The sequence below is a fragment of the Equus quagga genome, chromosome 7 (genome assembly GCF_021613505.1).
Source record: "Equus quagga isolate Etosha38 chromosome 7, UCLA_HA_Equagga_1.0, whole genome shotgun sequence".
NCBI classification, from domain to species: domain Eukaryota; kingdom Metazoa; phylum Chordata; class Mammalia; order Perissodactyla; family Equidae; genus Equus; species Equus quagga.
The window spans coordinates 124,843,193-124,860,700 of record NC_060273.1 but is presented as its reverse complement, the minus strand read 5'-3'; the positions used below and the strand labels follow the sequence as shown (position 1 = coordinate 124,860,700).

The 17,508-nt window shown below is 35.4% G+C and overlaps 1 protein-coding gene across 2 annotated transcripts in view; it reads left to right on the top strand.

The window, feature by feature from the left end:
• XRCC4 (X-ray repair cross complementing 4) overlaps nucleotides 1-17,508 on the top strand; it is a 287,532-nt gene that overhangs the window by 175,305 nt on the left and 94,719 nt on the right. The gene's annotated exons all lie outside the window — the stretch shown is intronic.

Sequence of the window (17,508 nt, the reverse complement as noted above, 5' to 3'; positions counted from 1 at the left end):
ACTCCAGGTAAGCAGATCTCAAAGGTGACTCTCTGCATTAACCTCTCTCTCAAGATTTTAGGGAGGTAGTTTGCCCTACAATCTCAGTTATCCAGTTGGTCCAAGAAAAGTTATTGATTTTCAGTTTGTTCAGCTTTAGTTGTAAGGATGGGACTGACAACTTATAAGCTCTTTATATATCAGAAGTGAAACTGGATATCTCCCTCATGTAATAAATTAAATTTACTTAATAAACAAATGGAGAACTGAAATATTCTTGACAAAGTTCAATTTTTACAATTGAAAAACTATAAAAATGGAATTATATATACATTATACAGGATTATATATGACGTGGATACTTTTACTAATTCTGTTTAAGAAAATCAAAACTTTATCTATCCATATTTCATTCATTTTGTAAGTGTTTATTGCCTGATTACTGCATTCCAAGTACTCTAATTATATTCTATACCATGCAATTTATGAGAATTCTCTGCTAAAAATCAATCTTCATTACTTGGACACTTTATAAAGCGCATTATTAAGGCTCCAGCTGATGGTTTCTTGAGTGAAAAATAATCGGAAAAAATCTGTTTCACTTTATTATTTGCATAAAGGGAAATTTTTCATTTTGTGACTTCCTATTTAAGAGCTCATGTGGTTATTTAGAGAGCTCGAGGATTTTCTAAATTAGTGCAAAGAAGTCTAAGTTCTTCACAATTATCTTTTCTCTCCTGTAAATAAGTTGAATTTTTATTCTTCTGTCAATATTCATTATTCAGAAATTTGTAAAAGACTAAAAGTTACCAGCCCTCATGAGTACTGGCAGGTAAAGATGTGCTCTTCCTTAGGCATGATAATGACAGTGTCGCTTTTGAAGGAGAAGTGTAGTAACTCACAGGATCGTTGTTTTCTTGGGTTTTGTGTTTATTCAGCTTAAGTAGATTATGCATGTGTTGTCAAGACTTCAAAGTCAGCAGATGAATATGAATAAACAAAATTTAATAAATATTTCAGGTAGCTTTTAATCTCTCAAAACATTTAAATATATAGAACACAAATACAAAGACAAAATATATTATCTTTTTTGTGTGCCTTGTGTAAAGATTTTCCCAAACAAAACAAAAAGCTGGGAGGCGCTCTGGTGAAATGGAGAGCTTCAGTGACAAGGAGTATCAAGAGTTGGTTCTGAGCCCTGGTTATGCCACAAGTTTGTGTGACTTTGAGTTCATTTATCGCCCCTCCTCCCTTTTAAAATTTCATCCATAGATGAGAATATTGGACTAGGTCATTAGTAAGAGTAGTTTCAGCTCATAAATTATGTAATTCTATGACACAGTTCACACCAAGATTATGCAGTTATGAAATTTGTAAAATATGGGGTTTTTAAAAAGATTTGTCATTTTTTTATAAAATTTTCCTGAGTTTTCTTTCTATATTTTTTTCTTTATTTTGTGCTGGGAAGGTTATGAAAAGAACAATGAAACATTGGAATCCTTTTCTCTAAGTATAATAGCATTACTTTCCCTGGATAGAAATTTATTACTGGACTTACATGTAAGCCAGATGGAGAGACGCTGATGTAGAATAGTTGTTGGGTGAGCAGGATAGAGAATCTTTCCTCAGATTCCACCTACCCTTGTGCCACAATACTGTTTGTGGTTGCTTTCTTTGGGTTAAGACAGCCAGACCTTTTCTTTTAAAATTTCTGTACACCTAATCACCTACCCATGTTATCTACCAAATCATCTTAATATATTAGGTTCTTTTCTGTGACAGCTGATTTGGAGATACTATGTGTTAAGACTTTTGATTTGGGAGAAATGGAAGGAGAAAACAGCTGGATCCTGGGGCATTGCCAAGGAAGGATAAATTTTGATAGATACATAGATATAAAGGATTTATACATATTTAAAATTTTATATGTATGTTATGTGATGTATATGTATCTATGTATTTGTGTGTGTGTGTGTCTGTGTGTGTATGTATATACATATGAGGGGTAGGACAAGGTGCAGGCCTTGAGGACAAGATATAAAGAGAGGTGAAGCAAAACTAGCAAAGTTTGAGGAGAAAAGTGAATTCCATGATTTCTCCAGAGCAGCATCTCAGCTTGTTCCTTGGAATGGTACCAAGTGTCTGGCAAATCACAGGTTCCCTGGTCATATGCTCTGGGGAGACTTTGCAGGCTGCGGCCCTTCCCTGAGGTTCACAGTGCACATTTGCATGTTAGCTTTATTGCACCAACATTTCCCAAACGTGTTTGAATTTAGAACACCTTTTACTGGAGCGCCTCATGGGATTTTGGAAAACATTTGCCCAGAGTAGTTTCTGATTACCATTATTACTATTTCTAGTAAGTAACTCCCAAAATAATTTGGATTTATTAAATTTTTTTCTGCTGAAGATTTCAGTGTTTCATGGTATTCATCATCCACAAACGAGCTCCAGAATCTAATTTGAATCAAATCTTTAAATATGCATTTGACTTTCCCACTTTTTGCCTTATGGTAAAGAAATGGCATTATTTTATCTCATCTAAATGACATTTTGCATAGTACCATATTTCCAAAGATTAATGAAATGATTTAATTTCTTTTTATAGATAAAATTAATTTACAGTTCTGTGAGTTAAACACAGCAGCACTCATTCTTTATTTTCATTCTTACAGGCCAGGGAACATCCCAGTGAACCCAGTGAACTGAATGCACAGGCAACCTTTTCTTCCCTTTTTTTTTTTTTTGTTTTTTTGGTTTTTTTAGTCTAGTTGTTTGAGCGGTAGCATATTAACTAAATTATTTTTTTTATAAATTCACAATTTAATCAAATGTGTGTCTTTTTCTCCGTTTTCTAGACTAGATACAAAAGCATATCTTGGATTTTTCTTAGTTCACAAGAAAAGAGAGGAACTTAAGTCTTTATTTTATTGTAGATTTAATGACGAGATAAAGTGATCTTTTTAAACTCAATGTATAGTAATCTGGGTAGAGTTGGTTCCAATTCTCATAAGTAATGGAAATAACAGAGAGATTTATTGTAGGCCTGTTTCTTGCTCAATGTAATTTTGTTTAACAGTGATAGTGTAAAATGTAAATGAGGACATGGAGCTCCGTATTTGTCGGCTGACTGAGCTGTTCTTTCCATAGTTGCGTTCCCAGGCCACCACACCGGGGACTGTGTCTCTAGTCATGGACCCAGCAGAAGATGTTCTCTACTCTTTCTTATTTGTCACCAGTCATATGCCTCTTAGGTATCGCCATAGCTGCTTCCTTCCCTTCCTGAAGAAAATGATGTCCTTTCCCATGACCAAACCTCCACAAGCTTGTCTCCTAATGCTACCCTATGCCTTACCTAACAGTGCTTTCCTCAAATTAGATTTACTGAAATTCCTCAAATATATCTCATCCCTTCACTTCATTTTCTTTTTTTTCTTTTTTTTGCCTAAACTGCTTTCTCTGCTCAAATTCTTATTCCCCACTTCCTTTGTAGTCCTATCCTTCCAAACTCAGCTCTTCTACCAGGCTTTCCTAGAAACCACAAGAACAATCTCTCTTTCCTCTTTGAGCTTGTAGGCTGTTAAGCACATCATCTAATGGGTAACCCATTTTGCCTGGTATTTATGTACGCATCTTACCTCCATCCTCAGTTTGTAAGCTGCTTGAGCACTGAGATAGGGCGCCTGCACCTTCTCTGTTGCACCGCGCTTAGCAAGATACTTCTACGTTGAGTGATGGGTATGCATGACGTATTTGTTACATTAATAAAATGAGTGAATGAATGTGTTTTTACATCAGATTGCCTAAGGAAAAAATTAGAATATACAAGAATATATAAGTGCAGAAGCAATTCTGGTTTTGAACAGTGTAGATTGCAAAAGATTCATTTAAATGAACACTGTAAAAGCAAACAATATATAGGTTTTTTCAAAGTCGATTTCATTTTAAAAATTGTAGATATTGATGTCATTAATATCTAATTCTACCTTTCCAAATTCTTTTCCAAAATGTTCAAAGATGTTTAATTTTTGCGTTTTTCTCTTTTCATCATAGAAAGATCCAAACAGTACTTTAAACACTCTGTGGACTAAAGAATAAAATATGAGACAAAGAAAATGACCATGACTAACTGTGAATACCATCTGTTGGTAGATGAACAGACATACTTGTGCTCTGACCAATGGCATGTATAGCAACAGAAGTTCCTAACTACATAGGAGGAACTTAGAGAACTTTTTCTGCCCAAATAGTATTTTGTGCCAAAGACATGTAATCAAAAGATAATGGGAGCAAGAAAAACAAAGATTCAGTATTGTTGAATTTCAAGGTTTAAATTTTTGGTCTTTTGAACCAAAAATGTAAAGTTATGAAATGGTTCAAAGATGGCGTTAGTAAAAGTAGCTTTCCCAGTGGAAATTTATCTTCACTATATCATGCTATAAAAAGTCATGTACTCCAAGTGTTCATGACTATCAATAAAACTTCTGATGAACTGGCTAAACAAAATGTTTTAGGAGCAATGGACATCCAAGTAATATATTACTTCAATGAATATGTGTGACCTGTAAAAACCATGGGCAGAGATTACCATTAGCACTAAATTCTACCTGGATAGCTTTGTAGTAATTAATTTAGAAGACTTCTCGTTGCCTGATTAGATCACAAGAAAAAGAATAAATACATAAAATAATAATAACAGTAAAACTAGCATAGTTATGGTTAAAGAACCATGTGTCAAAACTAAAAAACAAAATACAAAATCTAGATGTAGGCTTGAAGGTTAGGTGTGCCTGAGTTATTACTGGTTTATTATTAGTTCACGTAAATTTGTTTAGGTTCAGTGATAATGCTTTTCTTCCACCACTGACATTTTTTAAGGATATTTTTTAGATCATTTTAGACATTTTTATAGATCAGGAGGTTTTTTGGGGAGCACTGTTTCGTGCCATGAGGAAAGTCAATAGACAAATAGTTCTTCCCTGGACCTCTATAGCATCATTTCTCAAAGTTCTTGGGTTGAACACTAGTACCTCACGAAGTTAATAAATGCTAAATAAGGACATGAAGAAGGAGTTTGCAGAATCTACAAATACACGAATCAATGGATGGAGTAAAAGTGAAAGGATTTCTTTACTTCTCAGAGCTTTCAATATTGTAATGTGCGTCGTGGACCCTCAAGAGGAACTTATAGTGTATAGCACTTGAAAAGAATTGTTGGACTGGTGGCGCAGTGTTTAAGTTCTCATGTTCAGCTTCTCGGCGGCCCGAGGTTCGCTGGTTCGGATCCCAGGTGCGGACATGGCACCGCCTGGCAAAAGCCATGCTGTGGCAAGCGTCCCACATATAAAGTAGAGGAAGATGAGCACGGATGTTAGCTCAGGGCCAGGCTTCCTCAGCAAAAAGAGGAGGATTGGCAGTAGTTAGCTCAGGGCTAATCTTCCTCAAAAAAAAAAAAAAAGAAAAGAATTGTTGGACCATAGAACCACTTTTTCATCGAGCATCATGCATTAGTATGGAACACATTTTCTAAAGCACTGTCCTCTATTCCAAGGTGGAAAAAAATGCGCATGTAGAATAATCTACCTTATATTTCTATCATAAAAAGATGTCATCAAAAAAGACACACACCTCTCTGTCATCATAGAGCTTACGTGTTAAGTGAGTAACTTTATAAAAAGCTGACAAATATAAAATATAATTGCACACTGTGATATATGCTGAGAAGGAAACAAACAGGGAGTTGAGATAGGTGGTCAGGAAGGACTCCCGGCAGGTGACATTTAAGCTGCATATAAACAGAAGGAGCTCAGCTTTTAGAAGTGAGATATTCCACGAAGAAAGAACATCATATGCAAAGGCTCTCTAAGGTGGGAAGAAACTTGGCATGGTGAGGTAGTAATATACACAGGAAGCAACACACACGCACATACACACGTGTGTGGGGGTGTGTGTGAGGTTGTGTGTAGCTTGGAGAGGTAGGCAGAAGCCAGATCATACAGAGCCTGGAGGCCAAAGGGAGGGAGTTTGGGGTTTATTCCATGTGCTTTGGGAAGCTTCTACAGGGTTTTAAACAGTGAGTCTTGTTATTTGATTTACACCATGAGAAGACCACTTTTTCTGCTGTAAGGTAGACTGATTGAACGTGGGCAAGAGTGGAACTCTGGAAGACCTGTTAAGAGGCTGTTGTAATCCAGAGGAAAGACAAAAGGGATGATGTGTTGTCAGATTCTAGATAGAACCTGATGTTTTCCAGTAGGACATAAGAGACAAGTAGCAAATAAGGAAGACCCTGATCTACTTTTCCTCAGCTCTCCTTTCCAAATAGCAGCACCAGTGATATTTAGCATTGCTTTATGCCAAAGTAGAAATTATATAAATTACAAATGTCTCTTGAGTTGGAGTTTATTTGATGTAATGTTTGGAAGATTTCCAAAATGGTTGACAGAGACAATGTGGGAAATCCCTTGGAATCACATTTCCCCTGTGCCTGTTCTGTTCATCTTATTCCGACACTTCAATTTATTTCAGCACACCCTTTCACTTTGAGTGAACTTCGTTTGCTTTCACCTTGGTTGTGACACTCTTATGTAGGACATGCAAATAAAACAAATTGGTATTGTGAAAAATAAGAACGTTTTGCAAGGATATGCCACCATGGCATTCTCTGCAATAGTTGTTCTTATTACTATTATTTACGCTAGCCGGGTGTTATTCCTGTTAAATTTAAATCATGCTTCATACCACCTATGGGCTTTGAGTCAATGATTAAAAATAAAAACAAAACTAAGTTATGGAGGAAACTCTTCCATTTACAGTGCTTGTGCTACATAGAAGTACTGTGCAGATTAATTTTAACTTCATTTATTAAAATTTAAATTGCATGCATTTTTATGTTAGCCAAATTCCATCTAAATGAAAATAATAAAGAAAATAGAGAGTTTGGTTTAGTATTTACCTCATTTGTGTTTATGAACTGAATTTCCTCAAAACTCTATGCTTAGAAACATTTTGTCTTGGATTTTCTAAGATTGTTTAGTGAATACACCAATATGTAAGTATTTTAAGTATCTGTTAATAGCAGATAACAGAAATAGGCAGTGTTTTTGCTTTTGGGGATTGGTTGTGAAGAAGAAATATCTAGGGGCTGGCCCTGTGGCCGAGTGGTTAAGTTCGCGCGCTCCGCTGCAAGCGGCCCGGTGTTTCGTTAGTTCGAATCCTGGGCGCGGACATGGCACTGCTCATCAGACCACGCTGAGGCAGCGTCCCACATGCCACAACTAGAAGAACCCACAATGAAGAATACACAACTATGTACCGGGGGGCTTTGGGGAGAAAAAGGAAAAAATAAAATCTTAAAAAAAAAAAAAAAGAAATATCTAACAGTGAGGATTATTAAACTTTAGACAGACTCTCTTAAAGAGTGAGATCGTAGAATGCTTTAAAAATAAATGTAATAAAGCGGATATGTATATACATACAGTCATGCAATGCATAGCGACATTCGGTCAACCAACAACCACATATACGACGATGGTCCCATAAGATTAGTACCATATACTCTAGGTTTGTAGAAGGCTATACCGTCTAGGTTTGTGTAGGTACACTCTATGATGTTCGCACAGTGATAAAATCACCTAATGGCTCATTTCGTATGTATATATGTATGTATGTATGTATATATATAAAGATACTGTGGCTCAGTTTCTTTTTCTTATAGGTCATAGAGACATTGCCTGTAAGAGTGGCTCTTAAATTGTCTATTTTAAGGAATGAAAAAATTATGTGCTTTAGCATCCTTAGTTATTCACCAAAGAATTTTAAAGTAATAGCAATATATTTAGTAAGCCTAGTTTCTGTTAGTTCCCTTTGGGACTGAAATTGTTAAATAATAACATGAATATCTGTGAAGATATGTCCTTTCAGTGCTCTTCAAGCCGTCATTATTTCTCATCTAATTTGTTGTAATTTCTTCTTAATACATCCCCCTGCTTCCAGTTTTCCCTTTCTCTAAGCCATTCTCCACCTTGCTGCCAAATTTTCTTTCTAAAACACATCTAAGTGTGTCATTCCTTGTTTAAATTCATTAGTTTAAAATCCAAACTTTTTCTCTTTGCATACAGGACCCTTTAATGCATCATCTCTGTGTCTCTGCTTACATAGCAGAAGTATACTATTACTATCCCCATTTTGAAGTTAGGAGACTGAAGCTCAGAGAGGTTAAAGAACTTCAGCACAGTCATAAAGCTAAGTGACAGAGTTTAGATGACATAGTGTATGAATTCGGTCGTTTGAAATTCATTGAAAATTTTCTTAGAGCACCGTAAATGTGCTGGAAAAAAATGTGCCTGCAATTGTTGGATGAAGTATTCTATACATGTTCAGTGGGTCAAATTTGTTAATCTTGTTATTAAAATCTTCTCTATCCATACTTGTTTTCCTCTGGTTATTCTGTGAACAGAGATGTGTTGTCTCCCACTTTGATAATAAATTGTCTATATCTCCTTGTAGTTGTCAATCTCAGGCTATATTATTAGATAAAATAGTTTTATCTTTCTGAACAGTGGAATCTTTTATTATTATAAAATGGCTTATTATTTCCAGTAATGCTTTTCTCTCCATAAAAGATGTTAATATAAGCACGTGAGATTCCTTTTGGTTAGAATTTATTTGGTGTACGTGTTTTCCATCCTTGTTACTTTCTACCTTTGTGTAGCCTTACATTTTGAAAGTCTCTCTGGTGTATTGCATTAAGCTGGATTTTTTTTAATCCCATCTGATAGTTTTTGTCTTTCGACTTTGGTCTTTTACCAATTTAGAGGAAATATACTGTTTCTCTTCTTTTAGTGGCTACTCTAAAATTCCAGCATGCCTTCTTAACTTAGGAAAGTGTGAAGTCAGTCAAGTACCCATTCACTCTTGTCAGACAACGCAATGATTTAGAAACTTTAATTCCTTTAAACTTTAATTCCTTTAAATCCAAGTATCTCACCAATTTATATGCTATTTTTCTGTATTTAGGGATAGTTTAATTCTGCCTTTTGTTAAAAAAAAATGAGACCTTATTATTGTTTTGTACATATAGCCAGTATCATTTAAATGTATCTACAAATTTATAACTTTCGTTGTTCTTTTTTTCCTTCTTGCATTTCAGATCTACTCTCTGGGATTATTTTCCATTTATCTGAAATACATTCTTTAGAAGTTCCTTTAATGAAGCTCTTCTAGAGGCAAACTTTCTCAATTTTTAGTGGGTTGGAAATATCTTTTTTAACTTTTGTTCTTGAAAAAAATTCTACTGGAGCTAGAATTTTGGGTTTGTAGTTATTTTCTTTCTACATGCTAATGATGAAACTTCATGAGAAGTTGAGCGTTTGCTGACAGTCTGTCAGTCACTGCTTGGCAGGCAGTCTGCCTTTTCTCACTGACTGCTTCTAAGACTGCCTCTTTGTCTTTGATGTTCTGAAGTTTCACTATGATACATCCAAGTGTGGATTTCTTTTCAGTTATTTTGCTTGTGATTTGTGGTATTTAAGGATAACTATAGGTCAGTTTCATCTGTTGTGAAAACTTCTATTATTTTGTCAAATATCTCTTCTGCCTCATTCTCTCTGTCTCTTCCTTTTGGAGCTCAAATTATACTTAGGTTAGACCATCTCACTAATTTTTTATGTCTCTTAACTTCTATTTTTTATTGCCTTCACTTTCTATGCTGAATTCTGTATAATTCCTTCTAAGCTTGTGTTTCAGTTTACTAATTCTCTGTTAAGTCTGGCCATTGCAGTTTGAATTTCAGGTATTATGTGTTTTATTTCTAGAAAGTGTATGTGGTTCTTTTTCAAATCTGTTTTGTCATTCTTTATAGTTTCTTGTTATCATTCTTAAAAGTATCTTTTATTTCACGAAATGTAGCAAGCATTGTTGTTTTATTGTTGTCTGTTATAATATTTGAAGTCTTCACAACCAACTTCTATGGCTCTTGTTTCTATGGTTGTTACTCATTAGCTTTGTTTCCTGATGAAGGAAATGATTATTGACTGTGTGATACTCATTTTTTGTGGAAAATTATGTATGGGAATTCTTTGAGGCCTAGTAGGAAGGTGTTTTCCTTGAAAAATATTTGTCACTGCTTCTGCTACATAGGGGCACTGATGGTCCTTGACCACTTTAATCTACATAGTTTACAGTTTTCTTGTTTGTTTATTTCAGTTTTATTGAGGTCTAATTGACAAAATTGTAATATATTTAAAAGTGTACAATGTGACGATTTGATAATACTTATACATTGTCAAAGGAGTCCCACAATCGAGTTAATTAACACATCCATCGTTGAGATTTTTTTTTTAACTATTCAGATCTCATTAATTTGGGCAGCAAATACACCCCAGGGCAAGTCTGCGGTTACTAAGTGAATCTGTGTTGTCCCACCTCTATGAGGGAGGGTCTCCACTTTGGGCATGCCCTCAGCTTTGTCTCTGCCCACTGTGTTCCACAGCGCTGTGAGAACTGCAGCTTAACTTCACTAAATTCCAGTAAATGTCCTCAGGCAAGAAAAAAAAAAGGTTTCAGTGCTCCTTACCTCTCTAGGGTCTTGCCTTCCCTTGATTTTCATCTAGTAATTTTCTTAGTACCTTATCCCCTCTCTAATGCTATTAAGAAACAAAGATATGTATGTGATCACATGCGCACACACATACACAGGCACGGACACATGTTCCAGCATACTTAGTTCTTTTAAGCAAGAAGTACTATGTAGACACGTAACCTTTCAAATATTGGAAACAAGCATTCAAATTCACAAGCTAAAATTTAGCAAGAATTGTGCTAAAGGTATAAGTAGAATAACTTTATGGGTAAAATTAATCAGATGGCTAGAAGACAGCTTATTGTGACACGCAAATTTCATCTTTAGTAGGGAATAAATTATGGAAGACCTAACTCAAGGAGACATAGCTCATTAGAGTTTTAGGGATGATGAAAAATAACACCAACAACAAAAATAATAATAGCTGATACTATTAAGAACTTACAATGTAACAGTTTTTCAAAGTGCTTTACATCCACTACCTTAGTTAATCCTTCCACTAATTCTGTGAGATAGCTAGTATTTTTATCCCCATTTTGTGCATGAGAATACTGAGACACAGAATCATAGATAATTAGTGGTGTAATAGAGAATCAGACTTGGGAGTAACAATCGAAAGCCCGTGGTCTATACTGTATTTCTGCCATAGCAGTAAAGGAAAATGAAGGATATTTTTATCTATGTGTAGAGAAAGTTTTCAAATATATCTCAGTGTGCATAAAATTAAAGCAAAACATGCATTTGTAAGAACAGTTATTATATAGTATAGGAAATGTCACAAATATTGGTTGGTGACTAAATGTTTTTATTATGAGAAAACTTTAATTATAATTGTGGTAGTATAATAAAATATAAGGAAAATGAATAACAGCAATAATTTACAATACTTACAAGTTGTGAAAGAGAGATTACTTTATGGCAAATCTTTAAAAAGTAGGTCAATTAAAATATCTGTACTTTTATACTACAATAGCTTGTGAAAATCAAACAATCTAGCAAAAAGCCTACAAATAACACAATAGAAAATTCAATTAGAGAGACAAATACCACATAGCCTATTTATTTAGTTAATGTTATGTGGAGTAAACTGTTTGAGAATGAAGGATTTGAAATAATGATTCAAATAAGTGCAATTTCAAGTTCAAAAAATGGTTACAGATATAATTAAGAAAGACTTTGATAGTATTTGCAGATGACGCATGGCAAATAAGGAAACAATTTGAGAATATAGTAAAACTAATTACTTTGAACTCAACTACAGTCAACCCTTGATTAACTGGCATAATTGGGGTGATGAATAGATAGAAAGGAAACCACAAATTACCCAGAATTGCGGTTAAAACAAAACTTACAGAACTAATAACAATATGATACAAAATAAATTTATTAATAATCTGGTATTTCAGAACACAGTCCACAGATATCATCCAAAAGTGTAAAAGTAATAGAAGTACTTGGGTTTAAGACCACATAAATTACCTGCCAAAAAATAATGGGCTGTTAAACAGCTTCTTAGTAAAATCCCTTGTGTTCATGAGACTTGAACTAAGCAGACACATGCCTCCTTTGTCTTCCGTTGCCGCCCTTACCTAAATTCAGCAGAGTCCTTGCTCTACAGTATTAGACCACGCCACCAGCACTGCTCTGTTGCCTGAGGGACAGGGCCTAGTCCGTCAGGCTATCTTAGACAGTTCTGTACCGTCCACTAGTTACTACAGATATCTTTAGGTATGTAGGTGTTTTATTGATCCATAGTAATTTTAATTTCTTCACAAATACACTCTCTATGATTAGTTATTACTATAGTTATCTTCTACCAGATAATCAAGAGTTGAGTGCCCTCCCACGTGTGTAGTCATTTAGATAATCTCTAGAGGAAAAATTTACCTTTGCTTTGCTTCTATAAAATGTTCACATAGACTGTTAATTTTTGCATAAATTAATATTTAGGTAAGACTCTAGGAATAATGTTTCATTTGCTTCAGGAAACAAAAATGTGAAGTGTCTTTTAAAGACACACTCAAATTGGTTGGGATGAGATAGCTACCTAAAAATATATGTTAAATTGAATTACTAACCTGAAGTTGAATTTCTGAATTAAAAACAAACAAGCAAACATAGAAACAAACTAATTCCAATTCATTCTTATTTTGGCAACATTTTATGATTATTGGGAAAAAAAGAAAGAAACGAACCTTAGTGGTCATTCTGAAACCAAGAAAACCATTGTAATGAGCTGAGTAAGGCCTCCCAACAGCAACTCGTTAGAGCTGAGTCTAGAAGGCAGATTTCTTAATTCGGCTCTTAGTGTTATTTCATGTTCAGCTCCCAAACTAGCCTTTTTTAGAATAGATTTTATTATTTAGAATAGTTTCCTATTTACAGAAAACTTGAGAAGATAGTACAGAGTATTCGTGTATACACGACACACAGCTTCCCCTGTTATTCAGATCTCGCTTTAGTATGGTACATTTGTTATAGCTAATAAACCAATATTGATACCTTATTATTAATTAAGTCTGTAGTTTATTCAGATTTCTTTAGTCCTACCTAATATAAATTAATTTTACAGGCTGTTAATGGTGTTCTTGGTGGGGGGGAGAAAAAAATGTTCTGTGGTAAAATAGGTTTAGGAAATGCTAAGGTAAACAAAGTCAGACATATATCTCACCTGAAAAGCTCAGAGTCCTTAAGATATATAATTTAAATCTCAAAGTGGAGTTAGAAATATGTTGTATTTCCCAAAATGATTGGGTAACTGAACTCTTTTAGATAGAACATTTAGGATTTATATTCTGAGGCATGCCCTTTGGAAACTTCTGTCTTACACCATGGCCTACGACATTAATTTAGACCGGGTGAATCGTCTCTGGGAGTGTGGCTGAGAAATTGATGTGTTTAGTTCCTTGAGGTCACTATTGGCTAAAGGTGTAAGGATGAAGAGAAGATCTATTTCTTGTGTACTAGTTTGTACCTTTTAAAATTTAGTACCAAATGCATGTATTACCTATTCAAAAATTAACAAAATGCTATAAATTGGATTACTCTGTAATTCAGTCTATACTGGAAAACAATGTTTACTGTATAAATATGGATTTTTCTTTTTGAGGAAGATTAACCCTGAGCTAACATCTGCCACTAATCTTCCTCTTTTTGCTGAGGAGGATTGGTCCTGAGCTAACATTTGTGCCTGTTTTCCTCTATTTTATATGTGGGATGCCTGCCACAGCATGGCTTGCTAAGTGGTGCATAGGTCCGTACCCAGGATCCGAACCAGCAAACCCCAGGCTGCCGAAGCAGTACATGCAAACTTAACCACTGCGTTACTGGGATGGCCCTGGATTTTGCTACCATAACTGTTATGGTATATGTCAACATAAAACTATCAGTATAAGAATATTTTAGAAAATAACGAATCCAAGATGTTCTTAGATAAGGTTATAGTAAGAAATCAGAAAATTATACTCACAAGACATGCATGTCTGAAATTTAATAAAACGGGTAAGGTAGTATGCCTTATTGATTATAGTTTTTTGCTTAATATAAATAATGTGTTTTTAAAAGTTGGTTGTTCTGAAGAATTTAACCCAAATTTGCTAAAAAACATCAAAGTTCATTAAACAACATGTTCTGCAGTGAGGGATCCATCGTAATTTAGCCTCAGTACAAAAAGCAACTTTCTCAGTCCTTTCATTGGGAAATGTCTATCCAAATGAAATTGTTATAAAATACTTGGCTAGTGGGGCCTGTTCTGTAGCATGTTATTCTGATTTACAAAAATAAAATAATAACCTACTTTATTTATGTTCCATATATTTATACGGTTATTATCATTATCATTATTTTACTCTTACAATAGTCCTGGGATGTATATAGTATGGATTTATCATTGATGCCACTTTACAAAGAAGAGAATGGACACAACAGTCAAAGGGCTTTTTCTAGCTTACCTAGAGGTCTCAGGGCATCGTCGGCTCCACTCTCCTGATCCAGCTTTATGAAACTTCTTCTGAATGTTATACTCCCAGACTGTAGCTACAACTTAAAAATATAAAGCCTCAATAATTAGAAATTCAAGCAGAATTAATTAAAAGAAAGATGGTATTAAGTATTTTTTTAAAGAAAAATATTCAAGGAATTTCAGAATAATCTCTTCAGAATGACAACACAATGAGAACTGATTCTTAGGACGGTCACCTGAAGGAGGTCTTAAATTTCGACCTGTCGCCTCTATTAAGTAAGGAAAGTAGAAGGATATATTTTACAAAAAGTTTTCAGGTAATATCTTTTCATTAGTGCTCAATTATCCAGAAAAAAGCCCAAAACTATTACCCATACCAATTTATGCCTGGACATTCCAGTGAATTTTCTACTGAAGGCTGCAGATTCCTAGGGAGCAGAAACCATGTGATCCTCCTCAAGTGTTGTTACGATAACCTATATGGGCTGATACATAATCAGTGCTTCTATATAGGTATCTATCAATAAATATTCATGAGCATCAACAAGTAGGCAAATGAGTAGTTATTGAAAACCATAGAATTTGTCATCACATTAAAATTTATTCAAGATTAGGTGCCGGCCTGGTGGCGCAGTGGTTAAGTGCGCACATTCGGCTTCAGCACCCCGGGGTTCGCTGGTTCAAATCCTGGGTGCGGACATGGCACCGATCATCAAGCCATGCTGTGGCAGGCGTCCCACATATAAAGTAGAGGAAGATGGACACGGATGTTAGCTCAGGGCCAGTCTTCCTCAGCAAAAAGAGGAGGATTGGCAGCAGATCTTAGATTAGGGCTGATCTTCCTCAAAAAAAAAAAAATTTATTCAAGATTAGTTAGTCATTTCTATGTTCATCTCATTTTAGAAATGAAAAGAAAAACATTTCAGTATGTGAAATCACAGATCATTATTCAATTCCCATATTAGACTTTATAGTTACATTTTAAAGCAGGGGCAAACTTAAAAACATTCAAGTAAAAACAATCTCTTAAGATTGTGGACTCTTCTCTTCAGATTGACATTTTAGGTGTCAAATGATTAAGATTTTCTGTTAACAAGAATAATTTTATAATCAACAGAGAGTGTCAGTATCAAAGAAATGGAGCGTCACAATTCCTAGCCATTGTTCTTTGATACGTTGCATAGTTTAGGATTTTCCAAGCGAGTAAGCAATAATAGCATCGATGGGGCCTGGAGGATGCCAGCAAAGCCACAGCGGCAACGTCCCTCCCGGCCTCCAGTGAAGGGACTGATTAGGCAACAGGATCTGCATCACTGAAGGGCTTCAGCTGGGGCAGTATCTTTATTAGAGAGGCTGGAAACCCTGACTCATGTTTGTGGCTTCTTTTCTTCCCTCATGAATCACAAAATACAGAACAGTGAACAGAACACACCAAAAAAGGGGGAAAGGAAGAAGGGAAATTTCATAACTCCCTAAAGTATTTCAGTGTTCAACTCTTTGATCAGACCTTATTCTGTGGAAATAAGTACTCAGAATTGCTTGTATTTGGGGTTCAAACCTTTTACTTTGCCAGAGTGGGAGCACACTTACCTTCAGTCCCTCTCCCCCGTTATGGGTTCTAGCGTTGCCTGGCCACGTATTGAAAAGAGGCACAAGAGTTTTTCCCAAAGTATTTCAGTCCACGCTTTCTTGCTAATGGAAGAATTCTGAAAGTGTTCGTGGAATTCTGATGGGATTTTTAATTTCATTAATTCAAACTAGTAATGTTTACTCATTTGTTCTAAAAGGTGATTATACACTGTTTCTGCTAGTTGTTTGGGGCTTGGGGCCAGGGGAGGAGTTGTAGAGAATAGGTAATATTTCTATCTGTGGCCCTTCCACGAGCAATTCTGAAAGATTTCACATTATATTCAACACTGAGGGGCTACCGGCTTTCCCTAATGTGGCTCCCTGAATATACTTACAATTTAGTTGAGGGATGACCAGATGCACAAAATCTGTCCTCTTAAGGCAAAATAGGATATGTGTCTTAAAATTATAAAGAGAGTGTTTTTAATTGTTTTAAGAGAATCATAAGCAGAGTGTCACAGACCAGTGTGGAGGGCAAACTCAGTCCTGGCTCTCAGGAAGCTGTATACCAAAGTGGTAAAGAGCTGGCTTTGTGAATGGTGGAGGCAAAGCAGACTCCTAACAGAGAATGGAGGTTGAGAGAGAACTGCAGAAGTAAGATGAAGCCCGGAGGTGTTTTGTGGTTATACATACAACTCTTTACTACCTGTACACACTTTAAAAGATTGGCTGTCTAGAACCATATGGAATTCCAGACAGAAAATTCCGGATCAAGTAATTTAGAGTTAGCACTAAGCAATTGAACCTTATACTTTAACCTTTGTTAAATAGAAGGTCTTTATTAGGCATGCAGTATACTCTTTGTCTTACTAAAGCATATTATATACTCTCCTGTTTCCGATTATGTTTCATGAAGCCCTAAAAATTTGTCAGAAATATTTTGGAGGACCAAGGGAGCCGGTGGTAAACGAAAGGGTCTTCCTCCCACCTCCTCTCCCTCATTCTCAGAGCAGTTCAGCTTTTTGCTGTTTTGCTTGTTAGATGATTTCTACAAGATTTCATTTGAAGAAGGAGTTCCACCGGTAGAATGAAGTTTGAGTCCAGTGAGAAATTCTTGTGTAGTTGTATTACTAAGAAAGCATTGACTCATTGTGACCAGTCCATTTCTTTTAATATAATAGACAGAGTTATCATGGATAGACAGATGGATAGAAGCCTAGGCGCGTGAAGGAAGTAGTAGTGCATGGCATTGGATATTTGAATGAAAAACTATGTGTGTGATAATAAGTTAATATCATATTATCGAAATAGGCCATTTTTAACCATTTATATTTTGGAGAAAATAGAAATCTTGTTAATACATGGATACAGGCATTTACAAAATAGTTTCCTGGTTTCCTTAGAAAGGGCAATGCCA